At 46.2% G+C, this 18,603-nt stretch overlaps 1 protein-coding gene across 1 annotated transcript in view; it reads right to left on the bottom strand.

Annotated features, from left to right (window-relative positions):
• The window catches only part of LOC143805059 (semaphorin-3F-like), a 196,618-nt gene extending 178,527 nt beyond the window's left edge, over positions 1-18,091 (bottom strand). The window contains exons 1-4 of the mRNA XM_077283859.1: positions 18,009-18,091; positions 14,031-14,814; positions 1,501-1,582; positions 924-1,031 (exon numbers count right to left, since the gene is read on the bottom strand). The gene's annotated coding sequence lies outside the window, so the exon portion shown is untranslated. The remainder of the gene's footprint in view (positions 1-923; positions 1,032-1,500; positions 1,583-14,030; positions 14,815-18,008) is intronic.
• Positions 18,092-18,603: the final 512 nt, after the last annotated feature.

Genomic DNA, 18,603 nt, shown 5'->3' on the forward strand with positions numbered 1-18,603 from the left:
AAGTGGAGCATTCAGAAGGGATCATTTCAGATCCTAGTTCTGGGGATCCATGAGGCTCCAGTGTACACCTGGTATGGCCAAGTGCTCAGGGCACTGTTGCGCCTCATCAATCACCATGCCATGTACCTTCCCTCTTCTTGACTGACAGAGCTCGTGCTGCCTGAATTGAATCTCCGGACTGGTATGTCGCACAGACACTGGCTGGGACTAGCACAAAATGTCTAAAGTCAATACATTTTTGCTCAGTTTTGAGTTGCGCAACATTTCAAGCTGTTTTAGGGTATGTGCACACGTTGCGCATTGGCCTGCGCGATTTTTTCCGCAGCATGTGTGCAGCGTTTTTGTATTTCTCATTAACATTGTGTGTACAACGCACAGCGGATTTGAGGCAATTTCACACGTCCAAGAACGCTGCGGAAACTCATCAAAATACACAACGTGTGCACATACCCTTAAGGTACCGTTACACTAAGCGACGCTCCAGCGATATAGACAATGATCCGACCTAAACTAGATCGCTAGAGCGTCGCTGTTAGGTCGCTGTAGAGACGTCAAACACAGTAACGGCGACTCACTTATCGTTCACGCTCCATGTAAAAACATTGCTGACATCGTTGCTTTTGCTGTCAAACATGACGATACATGCCGATCTAGCGACCAAATAAAGTTCCAGACTTCTAGCTCCAACCAGCGATATAACAGCGGGATCCAGATCGCTGCTGCGTGTCAAACACAACGAGATCGCTATCCAGGACGCTGCAAAGTCACGGATCGTTGTCGTTCTCGTTGGAAAGTTGTTTAGTGTGAAGGTACCTTTAAGCAAGAATTCTGCTTGATGATTCCAGCCCACAGTTCAGCACACAACAGAGGAGTGTCACACAGAATTCCCATTCCCTGGACTGATTTACCAACTCATTACTCACCAGAGGAAGCATACTGAAACTCCTTGATGATCACATCGTTCTTGAAGTAAGGATTGGAGTTAAAGTAGAATTTTATCTTGCAACTAGACTTTATGTGTGTAAAGTCCTCTACCTAAAAATTAAAAATCATGGTATTGATAAAGAGAAAACTAAACAAAAACAAGGAATGCTGGTGTAATAACATTTCAAGGTCACAGTATTGCATTGGCTAAATTAAGCAGAAATCTGGATTTTCCGCAAGTACTTTCTAAAAATAAAAGATTATTTCCTAAAAAAAAAAAAAATATCCTCTATCCATATGATAGATAATAATTGTCTTAATTGCTTGGGCTCTGACCAGCGATCCTGAGTAGGGACTCTACAACCCTGTGATTTAACCACACGATCGCTTACATGCCAGTGCAGAAGGCATTTGGGGAATACACATAAACTGGCTGCAGAAATTGAGCCTAGGGGTCCATGAGCCAGGGTGATCTGGTAAAAAGAATGCCCACGCCAGATTATGTATTGACCAAAACCCTTTAAGCATAAACAAGTATGAGATAAGCAGGTTCACATACATAATAGGTACATCCACCTACCTGTAAATTGTTCATGTAACTTAATGTATCTTCGTCACGGTCGTCAATCATCGCAGAAAGTTGGGGGTGATTCAGAAACTAAAATAGGTTAATGTTAAGGAAAATATGGGAAATATTTTCAAAGAATTCATATTATATGAACACCTTAGATAATGGGATTACTTTAATGTCCACATAAAATGTACAGTATAACAGTATGGAGAGAATAAGAGACACTTTTAGGCCTTGTTCACGCAGTAAGGTTTTGATACCCAAACATTCTTATGATACAGAACTTGTGGTGATCTAAACTGTAATTACACAACACTTAACACCCCTCTTACCACTCGCTCTCCAGGTCACTGACATCTGACATTAAAACCCCTAATCAGATACAGTAGTGTTCAAAATAAAAAGTCCAATATGACTAACAAGATTAATCACTGTTGTTGGTATAAATTACAGTATTTTTCGGACTATAAGACGCACGTTTTCTCCAAAAAATTTGGGAGGAAAATGGAGGGGTACGCACGCAGGCTTACCGGGAAGGAAGTGGGGGGTTGCGGCAGAGGTGTTGCGAGGCTGTGGCGGTGGGCAGTGCACCTGAGCAGGGTCCCTTCTTCAGGATACCGGCGGCAGAAATTTGGCGACGCCGCAACCCGGTGTCGACGGTGAGCAGAGCCGACTGCATCACCACTTTCCCTGCAGCCATCTTCCTGAAGCCGTAGGCCGCGCATGCGCGGATTGAAATCTCGGCGGCACCCGGCTTCAGGAGAATGGCCACACGGAAACCGGTGATGCACTCGGCTCTGCTCACGGTGGACACTGGGCCGCGGCGTTGCCACATTTCTGCCGCCAGCATCCTGAGGAAGGGACCCTGCTCCAGCTTTGCCTCACTGCCGACACCAGACCCGTAGCATCGCACCCAGGACTGCAGCATTGCCCCACTTCTGCTGCCGCCAGCTTCCTGAGGAAGGGATCATGCCTTCTTACCCTCAGGTAAGATACTTTAAATTCGGACAATAAGACGGACCCCATCTTAAAAAAAAAATAAATCTTTTTTTCTGCTATTCTCCACCCCAAAATTTGGGGTGCGTCTTATGGTCCGATGCATCTTATAGTCCGAAAAACATGGTCTATTACCAGATGTTCAGAACAACAGCGTACTTTGATTAAAAAGTTGAATGGAGAGGGCAAAAACTTATAAAGCAGTGCAGACAATCATAGGCTGTTCAGCTAAAACGATCTCCAATGCTTTAAAATGGAAAGCCAAACCAGACAGACTTGGAAGAAAACGGAAGACGACCATTCGAATAGATGGAAGAACAGCCAGAATAGCAAAGGCTCAGCCAATGATCAGCTCCAGGATAATCAAAGACAGTCTCAAGTAACCTGTGAGGACTGCGACAGCTAGAAGACGCCTGTGTGACGCTAATCTCCTAGCAAGAAATCCCCGCAAAGTCACACTGTTACAAAAAACAAAAACGTACTGAAGTGGATACAATTTGCCAAAAAACACATCAACTGGCCTAAGGCTATGTGCACACGTAGGTTCGGGTCCCTGCGGATTTGATAAATCTGCAGGGCAAAACCGCTGCGGTTATCCCTGCAGATTTATCACGTTTTGTATTGCGGTTTCCGCTGCGGGCTTTGGTTTTACTATTGATTCTGCATATGCAGCATCAATAGTAATGTTAAAAATAAAAAAAAAATGGTTTATACTCACCCTCTCTGACGTCCCGATCTCCTTCGTTTCGGTCCGTTTCCAAAGATGCTGTGCGAGAAGGACCTTCGTGACGTCACGGTCATGTGACCGCGGCGTCATCACGGTCATGTAACCGCGACGTCCCCGCAGGTCCTGCTCGCACAGCAAACCTGAGACCGGACTGCCGCGTGCAGCGCTGAGAGGTGAGTATAGCATTATTTTTTATTTTTATTCTTTTTTTTACCACAAATATGGTTACCAGGGCCTGGAGGAGAGTTTCCTCTCCTCCACCCCGGGTAGCAACCGCACATTATCCGCTTACTTCCCGCATCGTGGGCACAGCCCCATGCGGGAAGTAAGCGGATCAATGCATTTCTATGTGTGCAGAATCGCTGCAATTCTGCACAAAGAAGTGACATGCTGCGGGTTGTAAACCGCTGCGTTTCTGCGCATGTGCACAGCGGTTTGCGGTTTCCATAGGGTTTACATGTAAATGTAAACGCTATGGAAACTGCTGCGGACCTGCAGCATCAAAATCGCCGCGGATCCGCGGTAAAACCCGCAAAGTGTGAACATGGCCTAAAGAGAAATGGAGAAACATTTTGTGGACTGATGAAAGTAAAATTGTTCTTTTTTTTGGGTCCAAGGGCCGCAAACAGTTCGTCAGACGACCCCCAAACTCTGCTTTCAAGCTACAGTACACTCTGAAGACAGTGAAGAATGGTGGTGTAAGCATCATGATATGGGCAGGTCTCTCTTACTATGGTGCCGGACCTACAGGTGCTTCTCACAAAATTGGACTATCAAAAAGTTAATTTATTTCAGTTCTTTAATACAAAAAGTAAAACTCTCATTGTATTGAGTCATTACATACAGAGTGATCTATTTCAAGTGTTTATTTCTGTTAATGTTGATGATTATGGCTTACAGCCAATGAAAACCCAAAAGTCATTATCTCAGTGAAGTAGAATACTTTATAACACCAGCTTGAAAAATTAATGTAAAATATGGATTTTTGTGTACTCACCGTAAAATCCTTTTCTCCGAGCCATTCATTGGGGGACACAGACTGTGGGTGTATGCTGCTGCCACTAGGAGGCTGACACTAAGTGATACAAAGAAAGTTAGCTCCTCCTCTGCAGTATAAACCCTCCTGCTGGCTCTCAGCTAACCAGTTCGGTGCCAAAGCAGTAGGAGATCAATAAACAATATATAAGCGTATAACATGTCACATTATATATGAGAGTATAGCATGTTAAATTATAAAACAAGCACAAGCTAATAATAAGGTGGGAGCTGTGTCCCCAATGAATGGCTGGAGAAAAGAATTTTACGGTGAGTACACAAAAATCGATATTTCTCCTACTCCTCATTGGGGGACACAGACCGTGGGACGTCCCAAAGCAGTCCCTGGGTGGGGACAACATCAGATCAGGCCCTGTGTAACCGCTACTTACAAGTGCGACACCGCGGCCTGCAGAGTCCGCCTGTCCAGACTCACATCTGTGGAAGTGTGGGAATTATAGTGATTCAAGAATGCATGCGGACTGGACGACCTTGCAGGCGTGCTGTGCCGACGCCTGGTGCTTAGCATCCAAGAAACCTCGACAGGGAGATAGGCTGACATCTAACACGGAAGGACTCCTGGATGGTGTAACAAATCCACCAAGCTAACATGGCCGATGAAAAGGCTAAACCCTTCCTGTAACCGTCAGGAAGCCGTCCTCTTACAGTGAGGAAGCCCAAATCAAGTGTCCAACCTTCGGAAGGACGCCTTCCTAGGGACGTACCTACTCAGAGCACTCACCACGTTCAGAATATGGGGAACCCATTCCGTTATGTGGACTGGTGCGAAAAGAGATGAGGGAAGAACGATGCCCTCATAACTGTGGGAATACAATACCACCTTGGTAACAAGGGACGGGGATGGCCTGAGGGCAACCTTGCCTTGATGGTAATAAGGGAAAAAGGTCTGAAAGAACAGAGTGGCTAGCTCCGAAGACTCATCAGGATGAGGAGATCGCAGAGAAAAAAGGGGGGACCTTCCCTGATAGTAAAGTTTGTTCGGATCAAAAGGAGACTACTGCAAGACTCCCAGGATCATTAAGGTCCCAAAGATCTAACGGTATGCGATAGGGAAGAACCACATGTGAAGACACCCTGCGAGGAAGTCCATATTTGCAGTTTTGTTGCAATAAGACGGAAAAATACTAGTTCCGCAAACGAGAAAAACCTGACATGGTCAGTGCGGATCTCCCAGGATCACTGGGGCCCTTCCTGATTCCGAAAAGATCTCGGAAGTAGTTGAAGAGGGGTGAACGAAACTGGTACCATGGAAGGACCAGAGCATGCACTGCGATGGCTTTTGGACTTGGAGGCCGAACCATGAACTAGAGTACATTGGCGTTCAGTCTGGACGCCATCCGACATACATCTGGAGTGCTCCAGAGAAGACAGATCTGATGGAAGACTTCCGGGTGAAGTTCCCACTCATATGAGGCAGGACCCTGGCGGCGTCCGCCGCCCAGAGTTCTACTCCTGAGATGTGTAGTGCCGAGATCACCAAATGATAGATCGTGGCCCAACAGAGAATGTGAGGTACCTCGGCCATGACGCCTGACCGTGGGTACCTGCTAGATGACTGACGTATGGGACAGACGTGGGATTGTCCGATTGAAACGGATGGGGTGACCCGCCAGAAGGCAGTGGACCTGCCGTAGGACTAGCAGTACCGTTCAGATCCCCAGAACAATGATCAGTAGAAGAGGACTGGCATCGGTAGTCACTAATAACCCTTGAACCGGGAGAAAGGATCTCCCCTGGATGAGGAAGGAGCTCAGAGACTACCCCCTGAAAGTTTGATTGACCTGCAGAAAACGAGAGGAGCGAAGGAAAAAGCTTCCATTGCCGTCACCAATTTTCCTCAGAACCCTCCTAGCAAATCGAATGGAATGAAGGGAGAGTGAACAAGTGCGCAAGCTCCCTGTTGAAGGGCCACGGCCTTGTCTCAAGGGAGAATCACCAATCTTCTGGAAGATTCCAGGATTATCCTCAAAAAAGGACATCTGCTGGGCTGGAAATAAGGGAAAAACTTATAGAGATATAGACGACTCAGCGCAGGGCTGGAAGAGCGGCTAGAAAGTCGACCAGATAGGGCAGGACGACCACGCCTCTAGGGTGAAAGAGGAACGTGACAGCCGCCATAACCCCTGCGAACACTCTGGGTGCGGTGGCAAGGCCAAAGGACAAGGTCGTGATTTGAAAATGCTGTTTGCGGAAAGGAAAGCGAAGGAATTTTTGAAGAGGGGAACACATAGGAATGTGAAGGTAAGCATCTCGAATGTCGGTGGATGCCAGAAACTCCACCTTTTTCCGTTGAAGTAATGGCTGAGCGGAGGAACATGCAGAGGGTGTGCTTGGACGCCAAAAAGGGAGCCTCTGTACATCCACAGAGTTAAGGTCCCTAGGTGGACAGGGCTGGTTGTCCGGCGTTAGGCCTGGCTGTAGAAGAGGATACATGGAGGCGACACCCAATGTGCTCGTCTATCGATGGTGAAGGGAGATCGGTGCCCCTTTAAAAGGACCCGTCGCAATTAAGAATCAAACCAAGCATGGCATCTCACGTCTTAGGTGGGTATATGTGGGAGTGGACACCCCGCGTGTTTGCATATTGGCTGAAAAAAGGATACCGCGCTTGCAGAGGTTTCTGTCCAGTGGATCGCTTATCCAAAGGTTACCTGTCCGGGTGAATGGCAGATGCTCTGTGAGGGAGTTTAGTTTCCTCATGAGGGACGCTGCGTGATCTAGAGTAGAACCGAAGTCCTCGTCAATCTACAGAGATTGGTTGATGATATAAATAGGCGAATCCAACCTTTTCTGAAGTTCTGGTGAGTCCAGAACCAAGGCAATATCCAATCCATATTCAGAGACTTGTTCTCAGCAAATCATTGGTGAGGGATCAAGAAATGAAACTTCCGTTTTCTAGGTGCGTGTACGTTATTAGACGCCTGTACGTTTCTAGAAAGCTTGCGGCTCCTGCTAGCCGACGGCTCGCATGAAGGAAAGGGACATCTATATTGGTCCTGCCAGCACTCCGAGCCACAGAGGGTTCACGGAGGGATTCAATCTCTTGTCAGAGAATCCATGGGTTGCGGCAGTGACAAAGCCCACTCAGGGAACTAGGTACTCTGGGATAGGCGGCGGAGGGCTCCTGAGCTCATTTAGGGTGACTGGCTTCGGACTGGTCATGTGCCCTTTAAGACCAGGGAATACTGGTCATGTGCCCTTAAGACCAGGGAATACTGGTCATGTGGAATACTGGTCATGTGCCCTTAAGACCAGGGAATACAGGTCATGTGCCTTTAAGACCAGGAAATATTGGTCATGCGCCCCTAAGAAAAGGTAATACTGGTCATGTGCCTTTAAGACCAGGGATTACGAGTCATGTGCTTTTAAGATTAGGGAATAATGGTCATATACCTTTAAGACCAGGAGTACTGGTCCTGTGCCTTTAAGACCAGGGAATACTAGTCATGTACCTTTAAGACCAGGGAATACTGGTCATGTGGAATACTGGTCATGTGCCCTTAAGACCAGGGAATACTGGTCATGTGTGTAATAAGCTATGGCCTGGATATACCGAGCCGTTGCCAACTCTTGGGGATTATAACAGAAATCAGCTAGAAGAGTGTATCCCAATCGGTTAAAACATAACTTTTACTTAGAATATTAAAATAGAACAAACCATAACAAACAAATAAGGTGCTCACGCCGAAAACTGTGCTCAAGATAAAAAACTGGTTTGATCTCACCAATTATGGACAGAGGATCCCCAGATGGATGAATCGGGTGATCCTAGGGAGGGTCCAAGCAGTAGAATAATGAAAGGGGACAGGGACCTATTCCCCTGTCGTGCCCCAGCACAAAACTCCTGTCCTTACAAGGACAGGCCCAAGTATGCTCTACTATGGACACCCCCCACCAAATGTAATTGACGCCTCCCTACGCGTTTCTTCACCAATAATGGAGATTCATCAGGGGAGATTTTTTCATGGCCAAGCAGGCCTGGACATCAGTTCAAAAGTCCGTAAATAAAGTCCACTCAAGCATCCAAAAATACGGAGTATACGCAGTGGCTGTATAGCATCCTGGAGATGGGTGATATCATATGGCACTCCACCCTGGTAAGTGAGTCAGCGCAGAGTGGTATATGCTATCCCTTTTTATATGTGGCGAATTAGAAAATCCCTCCCCACCAAGCGGGTATGTACCAACTAGTACCTACCCCCATCCGGTTCTGGTAATACTGCTTACCGGGTCCTTTTGCGCTCCATTACTGGAACGCACGCTGTCTGCCCATGTGTTCAGTGGTCGCCGGCCTCCTCCCAGTACATATCGCGCAACCGGAAGTGCCGACGCCATATTGGATACCTCATTTCCGGTACGCCGGTGCCGTTGTGCGTTCCAAGCATGAAACGCAAGCGGCTGCTAACAACCTGGCGCAACAGGATGGCATAATCGTATACATGAAACTCAGCTGATCTGAAGCGCTCCGGACACATGGCACTAGTATAATTTATACAGGCACATTCTCCGTATGTAAACACTTCGCTTAAGACTCAAGGACAATAGGCTATCATATGCAAAAACAGGTGATTGTCATTCAGACTAAGTCCACCCCATACAGCTGGGTAACAGATAAATAAACTACAAAAGTAAAACAATAGTCCATTTGCGGAAACTGGGAAGACCAGGGAATACAGGTCATGTGCCCTTAAGACCAGGGAATACAGGTCATGTGCCCTTAAGACCAGGGAATACTGGTCATGTGCCCTTAAGACCAGGGAATACTGGTCATGTGCCCTTAAGACCAGGGAATACTGGTCATGTGCCCTTAAGACCAGGGAATACTGGTCATGTGCCCTTAAGACCAGGGAATACTGGTCATGTGCCCTTAAGACCAGGGAATACTGGTCATGTGCCCTTAAGACCAGGGAATACTGGTCATGTGCCCTTAAGACCAGGGAATACTGGTCATGTGCCCTTAAGACCAGGGAATACTGGTCATGTGCCCTTAAGACCAGGGAATACTGGTCATGTGCCCTTAAGACCAGGGAATACTGGTCATGTGCCCTTTAGACCAGGGAATACTGGTCATGTGCCCTTAAGACCAGGGAATACTGGTCATGTGCCTTTAAGACCAGGGAATACAGGTCATGCGCCTTTAAGACCAGGAAATATTGGTCTTGCGCCCCTAAGAAAAGGTAATACTCGTCACGTGCCTTTAAGACTAGGGAATTCTGGTCATGTACCTTTATGTAGTACTTCCTTACTTGGTTGCAGTCGTTGTGCCCCTTTAATGCAAAACCATAGAGTGTGTGAGCGCGTGTGTGTGTGTGTGTGTGTGTGTGTGTGTGTGTGTGCGTGTGCGCTCGCTCTGGCAGGGTGGACTAAGATGGCCACCGGGAGTTGCAGAGGTGGTAAAGTCTCGCAGAGAGCGAGAGGCGCCAATTTGGGGGGAGGAGCCACAGACGATATGTGGGCGGAGCCTCGTGACTTCCATGAATAGGCCCAAGCCGGGGCCTAAATTTCTGCAGCTGGCGTGAGCAATACCAGTGTTGCAGACGGAAGCGATCGCTCCAGTGCCAGGGAAGAAGCGCCAGAAAAGGTGGGCGGAGCCGCCTTAGTGCGGGCGCGGCTTCCGGGATGCGGCCTATACATCGGCCGAAGCCGGGGGCTAAATTTTTGCAGCTGGCCGGAGCGTTACCTCAGGGAGGTGGGCCACAGGGAAGCTGAGGCTGCCTGTCAGCATGTGAATATCCCACTGCAGAGGCCCATCGCTGATCCACTCACCATAGGTGCGCGTCCCGGCATGGAACCGCCGCGATGACGGTTTCAGCGACAAGGAAAGCGCGCGCACTCTATTGTTCTGCTGCAGGTGCAGCGATAGAGGGATAAACCTTAATCCACCATCCCTTTGTTAGGGAGGTGGAGAGGAACCGTCCGCCTCCTTGTGCCATCCGCTTTCACAGAGGTGGGACAGTGGGGGCTGCTCGGACGCCAAAGAGAGGAGCCTCTGTACATCCACAGAGTTCAAGCACTCGGGTGGACAGGGCCAGTTGTCCGGCTGTAGGCCTGGCTCCAGGAGAGGATACATGGAGGCGACACTCCATGTGGTCGCCTGCTGCTGGTGTGGGGAGATCGGGACTCGAAGGACCAGTCGCCCCTGAAGTGAGCTCAGGCATGGCTTCCCACGTCACAGGAGAGGGTACGGGGATGTATACTCCGCGTGCTCGCCTGTTGATGATTCGGGGGAGATTGGAACCTTGAAAGGATCCGTCGACCCCTTCACTCCGTTAATTAAAAAATAAAAATTTACAGAAAAGTAAAAAATAAAATAACCAGACCCAAGTGCCTCCTACAGACACTAAGCAAGAACTGGTTAGCTGAGAGCCAGCATTAAGGTGTATACTGCAGGGGAGGAGCTATCTTTGTATCACTTAGTGTCAGCCTCCTAGTGGCAGCAGCATACACCCACGGTCTGTGTCCCCCAATGAGGCATAGGAGAAATGTTGGCCTACTGAAATGTATGTTCAGTAAATGCACTCGATACTTGGTTGGGGCTCCTTTTACTTCAAATACTGCGGTGTGGCATGGACGTCATCAGCCTGTGGCAATGCTGAGGTGTTATGGAAGCCCAGGTTGCTTTGATAGCAGCCTTCAGCTCGTCTGCATTGTTGGGTCTGGTGTCTCATCTTTCTCTTGAGTTTCCATCTCTAAAAAGCTTGTCGGCAGAGGGAAGCATGAAGTGCTCTAAAATTTCCTGGTATATGGCTGCGATGACTTTGGCCTTGATAAAACACAGTGGACCTACACCAGCAGATGACATGGCTCCCCAAACCATCACGGATTGTGGAAACTTCACACTAGACCTCCAGCAGCTTGGATTGTGGCCTCTCCACTCTTCCTCCAGACTCTGGGACCTTGATTTCCAAAATGAAATGCAAAATTTACTTTCATATAAAAACAACAACTTAGACCACTGAGCAACAGTCCAGTTCTTTTCCTCCTTGGCCTCCATGTGACACACATTGGCACCAGCGAAGGAGAGCTACAGTAAGCGCTGTTCCCCAGCGGCAGGTGCTGAAGGCGGCTCTCATCATTCTCCCCTGCTCTGCCAGCGATCGGCGTGAGAAGAAGAGAATGATGAGAGCTATATTAAAGTCCGAAAGATGACAGCAGGTGGGGGCTTTTGGGACTATTACTCCCAGCATCCGACACTTGCTGCCGCAAGTGACAACAGGAGAGTAACTCTCATCATTCTCCTCTGCTTGCGCTGATTGCCGGCAGAGCAGGGGAGAATGATGAGAGCCATCTTCAACACCTGCTGCCGGGGAACAGCGCTTACTGTAGCGCTTCTTCCCCAGCGGCCGTCTGTGTGGTACTGATGCGGCACACGGCTGCCATAAGTATTACATTCACAACACACGGACATCTCCAGTACCGAAAATAAACAGATGTGTGAACCCGGCCTAAGGGACATTTTTAAATGCTTAGGAAGTCTTTGCAGGTGTTTTTGTTAATTATTCTAATTTACTGAGATAATGACTTTGGGGTTTTCAATGGCTGTAAGCCATAATCATCAACATTAACAGAAATAAACACGTGAAATACATCACTCTGTAATGACTCTATATATATGAGTTTTACTTTTTGTATTGAAGAACTGAAATAAATTAACTTTTTGAGGATATTCTAATTTTGTGAAAAGCACATGTATTTACCACATACCAGGGATCATGGACCAGTCTACATATATTAAAACTAGATGGTGGCCCGATTCTAACGCATCGGGTATTCTAGAATATGCATGTTCACGTAGTATATTGCCCAGCCACGTAGTATATTGCCCAGCCACGTAGTATATTGCCCAGCCATGTAGTATATTGCCCAGCCACGTAGTATATTGCCCAGCCACGTAGTATATTGCCCAGCCACGTAGTATATTGCCCAGCCACGTAGTATATTGCCCAGCCACGTAGTATATTGCCCAGTTACGTAGTATATTGCCCAGTTACGTAGTATATTGCCCAGCCACGTAGTATATTGCCCAGCCACGTAGTATATTGCCCAGCCACGTAGTATATTGCCCAACCACGTAGAATATTGCCCAGCCACGTAGAATATTGCCCAGCCACGTAGTATATTGCCCAGCCACGTAGTATATTGCCCAGCCACGTAGTATATTGCCCAGCCACGTAGTATATTGCCCAGCCATGTAGTATATTGGCCAGTTACGTAGTATATTGCGCAGCCACGTAGTATATTGCCCAGTCACGTAGTATATTACCCAGCCACGTAGTATATTGCCCAGCAACGTAGTATATTGCACAGCCACAAAGTATGTAGTATATTGGTCAGCCACGTAGTATATTGCCCAGTAATGTAGTATATTGGCCAGTGACATAAAATAAAAAATAAACACACCTTAGTCCTGGCTCCTGTGTACGGTGCACGCGGCAGCTTCCGTTCCCAGGGTTGGTATGACTATCAGCGCAGGACCTGTGATGACGTCACGGTCACATGACCGTGACGTCATGGCAGGTCCTTCTCGCGCAGGCCCTGTGATGACGTCGCGGTCACATGACCGTGACGTCATGGCAGGTCCTTCTCCCGTAGCATCCTTAGCACCGGAACCTGCCGGCGGACAGGACGCGACGTCGGAGGCTGAGAATAACGTGTTTTTTTTTAAAATTATTTTATATTTGTAACATTAGATCATTTTACTATTGATGCAGCATACACAGCATCAATAGTAAAAACGTGGTCACACAGGGTTAATAGCTGCGTAACCGGAGTGCGTTACACCGCGCTCAGGTAACACTGGCATTAACCCTGTGTGAGGGCTGACTGGATGACTGGAGGGGAGTATGGAGCGGGCACTGACTGCGGGAAGGAAAGAGCGGCCATATTGCCATTGCCACGACCAATCAGTGACTTGGATTCCATGACAGACAGAGGCCGCGACCAATGAATATCCATGACAGAAAGACAGAAGGACAGACAGGCAGACGGAAGTGACCCTTAGACAATTATATAGTAGATACTTGAAGAGGTCATGTTGCCTTACGCTGAAGAGGATATGCCCTTGAAATGGGTGTTTCAACAAGACAACGACTCTAAACATACCAGTAAACAAGCAAAATCTTGGTTCCAGTCCAAGAAAATTGAGGTTATGGAGTGGCCAGCCCAATCCTTGGACCTTAATCCAATAGAACATTGCATTAAAAATGCCGTTTCTGAGCCAAAGCCAACAAATGACAATAAAATTGGGGGATATAAGCAATCTGGGCTGGAATACCAGTTGAGAGGGGCCAGAACTTGGTTGACTCTATGCAACATAGATGTGAAGCAGTTCTAAAAAACTGTGGGTATACGACTAAATATTAGGTTATTCACAGGAATGCTAAATCCACAAAAAAAAAGTACATACTGAGAGTTTGTAAAGACAAATGCAGACACTGCTGGTTTTTAGAACAGCCCAATGTTCATTTTTTGTTATTTTCTGTAAAGTAGTTAAATATTATATACATTTCTCTTCATGTTTTGAATTAGAAAACAGTGTGCAATGTTCCCAAAGCATGGAAATAAAAACTAGTATAAAGATTTTGTGATTAATCATGCTTTTGAACACACTGCAATTATTTTGAACACTACTGTAAAACAACATACTTTGTAGTGAATGATTTTTACATACGGTAAATACTTATTACTGTCTTCACAGAGAAGGGAAGGGGAAAAATAAAATGTCATAAAAAGAGTAACAAATTTGTTATAGGATACAGCAGTGACCCAAAAACCTGGGATGGTGCGTATGATGGCATTGCGTTTCTGGATGTGTGGTTTTCTGAGCTGTCCGTACCTTCGTTTCAGCTGCAGCAGAGCACGGTCGGCCCGTTCATTCACCGACCTTAGCTCCTGCTGCACTGACTCGAGAGCCTGCAGGGAGCGATCACTACCAGTAGCCTGGGTGCCAACAGAAACAATACAGCAATCACCCTCGCTGCAAGATCGACGGTCACCCGTTTCTGAATCTGAGGAAAGGGGTGACAAGACAGCCGGCTCTTCTGTGTCCGCTATCTCTAGGCTTGGTGGGGCACATCTTCTTCGTTGATCATCTGAATCTCCATTCCCTGCTGCATCCCTTCTTAATGACTCTTGCTTTGATGGTGTTTTCTTCTCTCCGGTTTCACCACCTTCAGGGATGTGAGGGGTTCCTGTTGCGCTTTCTCCTGTATCCCCCCTTTCGGGTGTACACACAGGTAGCCTTGCATGTGTGTCTTCTACTGCGCCATTTTCTGGCGTGTGTGGAATAACATTTCCTGTCTGCTCCTTATCTTCTGCATTCTCCCTCCAATTGGTCATCTCCCATAATGTCTGAGCAGCCTCAACTTCCTGACGACTATCTGGAAGATCAAGAACTCCATTGTTTTTTTCCTCAGTGTCCAAAACTTTTCTCTGTTTAGCTGGTGGAGGAGAGCACTCCCCACTCTTCTCTGGACAGCTCATGGTGCAGAAACTTTAAAGAATCGATAGTATTTTACCAATCCTCCACATGGTCGATCATCTGATAATTAAATGCAAAGCAGTATTTAACATCAAGAGCTTAACATGCTATAAAGTATCTTATCAATTATTTGCATCCTCAATTATTTTCCCACAGTGAAGATGGGTGGGCCTCTGATATAAGAGGTACAGAGGTAGAAAAGCCCCCATAGAAGTTTATTTGTACTATGACAACCATAAAACAACCAAATAAAAGCCTGTATATATGAGCCCTTCAGTTATAATGTTGAGTTTCATCAGGATGTCTTTACGCAGTCGTCTGTGTACAGGGTATTACATGCAAGAATAATGCCAAGGAGCAGGTCTTCCCAGTCTCCCAGTTTTAGGGCTCATGCAAATGAGTGTATAAATCTGACGTGTGTTTGATTTTTTTATAGGACACAACACTGACCAATGTTATAAAATAGGGCTGTTCAGATGAACGATCTTTCTCTCAGTCCAATAGTTCGTAAGAGAAAAAAAATTTGCAGCATGCACTACTTTCTTTCAAGACTCACCCATGCAAGTCTATGGGTGCATAAAAAAAAATCTGAAACAATTTTTATGGCTATATTTCTATTATCAACCTTCAAAACGGTATTTGATCATGTATGTTTAATATAGATGTATGAAAACGGATCGTACAAGGACATAAAAAAAAACCGTACTTTTTTCTGAATGAAAAGCGGACAATTTTTATAGAGTCGTCTGCAGCTGGCCTTAGACCTAATTCAACACGTCCGCGTGTCAGGGTTCATGATTCACGTACCAGGCGTGGACCGACTACTAGGATTCTCCACCGATCACAAGAATGAGGGAGCGAGCAGCAGGATGCCTGCACGGCTTCATTCACTACTTATGAGAGCGGTCGTCATGTACGAGTACTACACCTCCACTTAAGTACGGACAGACAACCCTCATTCTTGTAACTGGCGGTGACCCTGCAATCATACATACATCATGTCATTTTAATAGTATATTCTAAAGTATTAGTATTACAAAGCCTTCACTAAATAGCGTTATAGACTGTGCTGCTGGTCACAGGTTGTCATATTGCCTGTCCCCATTAACTAGGGACTACCATCAATGAGCGACACCCATTTCTGGTGCACTCCACTCATCTCCATAGCAGATTGTCCGCCACGTGGGTGCACAGATCCCACTTTGGCAGCCATTGCAGGTGAAATGTCTGGCTGGCCACAGATTCCTTCAGCAAAAACAGCAGTTTGCCAAGAGCAGGACCCCAGTGATCAGAGCAACACAGACTGCAAACTGAAAGATGTCCATATACCCTAACACACCAACCTATGTATCATTTTTTATTTTATTTTTAAGCTGTTTTAGCATCTTTATTTTTTTACTTGTTATAGTATCTGTTCAATGTACTGTATATGCCAGGAAAAGCTCCTGACATATAGGGTAAACAGAGGCTGTGACTAGTGATGAGCGAATGTGCTCGGATAACATCGTATCCAAGTATCTTGGACGTTCTCGAATACCATGTTAGACTCCCTGCGGCTGCATGATTTGCAGCTGTTAGACAGCCTGAACACATGCCAGGATTGCCTGTTTGTCAGGGAATCCCAAGGTGTTCAGGCTGCCCAACAGCCACAAATCATGCAGCCGCAGGGACTCGAACATAATATACAACTATGCCCAAGATACTCCCGAGCATGCTTGAATAAGATGCTTATCCGAGCATGTTCGCCCATTGGTGTGACAGATGCCTAATAATTGTCTATAGAACTGCCGGAGGAAGCTGAATACAGCGCCCCGCTATTTCCACCAGTCCTACATACAATTACAGGAGCGGAGGTGGAGTATGTGCACCTCTGCTTCATTCAATGATTGGACCCCCCAACCATCAATAAGCTATTTGCTTTTTGCGGTATACTTACAGCTAGTCAAGTAGTCAAGAATTAAAAGGGCACTCTTGTCTAACTAATGTAACCCTATGGAGATATTTGGAGCTTACCCAGTTGAGAAAAATGGCAGCGCTGCACCAATACCTCAAAGGCTGTAAAGTAGAATTGGCAAATAACGCAGCCCAGAAAAACACAAGCTCGTATAGAGCACAAGTCTGATATAGCACGTGTAACAACGATGTAACATAGGTATTTGATAGTTATGTGGCAAATATTAGATGTATAAACTCTAAATGTAATACTAATGTGGCCAATATTAAATTTATGGGGAAAATATTACATGTATGAGTCTTAACTTTGATATCAACGAGCCTCATGAGGTAAATATTGCAAGTATGAGGTAAATATCACATCTATTGAGACATATATTGCACGTATGGGGTAAATATTGCATGCAGGGAGGCAAATAATGCATGTATGGGGAATATAAAGCATGTAGGGAGACAAATATTGCATGCATGAGGTAAACATTGCATGTAGATAGACAAATATTGCATGCATGAGGTAAATATCGCATGTAGGGAGACAAACATTGCATGCATGACGTAAATATTGCATGTACAGAGACCGATATTGCATGCATGATGTAAATATTGAACGTGGGGAGACAAATATTGCATGCATGGCGTAAATACAGCATGTGCAGAGACAAATATTGCATGCATGATGTAAACATTACATGTAGGGAGACAAATATTGCATGCAGTAAGGTAAATACAGCATGCAGTGAGGTAAATATGGCATGTATGAGGTAAACATGGCATGTATGAGGTAAACATGGCATGTATGAGGTAAAATATGGCATGTATGAGGTAAATATGACATGTATGAGGTAAACATGGCATGTATGAGGTAAAATATGGCATGTATGAGGTAAATATGACATGTATGAGGTAAACATGGCATGTATGAGGTAAATATGGCATGTATGAGGTAAATATTGCATGAATGAGGCAAATATCACATGTATGGGGTATATATCACATGTAGGAGGAACATATTGCATGTATAGCGTATATATTGCATATATCAGGAAAATATCGCATGTATGACTCATAACTTTGACACTTAAGAGGTAAAGCCTCCCAGAGGATTTCTACTCTACATTTTTGTGGATGATTTTAGTTCAGGTCAAAATATAAAAGCATTATACACAAGTCCCCAAGCAACCGCTCAATACAGCAGCAGTGCACAGTATAAAAGCACCACACACGACACAGAAACGCACTACGTCACACTGACGACGTTATTAGCGCACCCCATCCCTTTCTCCCCGATACGGCAAACTCACCACACAGGGACCCCCTCAAAAACTTGTCCCCCCCGATGCCACCACGAGAACTGTCACCGCGTGACGTCACAGCCCCTGTCACCTCTGCGCCAGTCACGGGGCGCCACGTCACGTCAACAACACAGCACGTGACCAACGAACGTGACGTCGGAGGCTCCGGCCTTGCTGCATCTCCCGCCCAATACGAGCAAGGATCACGTGAGCAGCAGCCACTTCCTCCCAGTCCCACCCCGCTCTCAGTCATGCTGGCTAAACCAATCACCTTGCAGGAAATTTAACGAGATCCACGCCTAGGACCTGTGTTGACCAATAGAAATGAAAATTCCGAGTCGTCCGTTTGCCGCTTGTTGTGAGACCGAGGTTTGGAACGCAAACGATGTGATGGGCGGGGAAAAGTTGTTATTGCTGATGATGATGTCCTCAGGGATTGTGCTGCAGCAGAGTTCACACACAGTGTCTACGAGAGTGCCGAGCTGCTGTTACGGCCGGGAGTGGGTCCACTTATCAGTCTTTTATAGAGAAATAGTTATAGAAAATAAATATGTGGAGTTAAAAAGTGTTTACGGTCTTTAAATTAATATTTAATGTGTCATAT

This window comes from Ranitomeya variabilis, chromosome 2 (assembly GCF_051348905.1).
Source record: "Ranitomeya variabilis isolate aRanVar5 chromosome 2, aRanVar5.hap1, whole genome shotgun sequence".
Lineage (NCBI taxonomy): Eukaryota > Metazoa > Chordata > Amphibia > Anura > Dendrobatidae > Ranitomeya > Ranitomeya variabilis.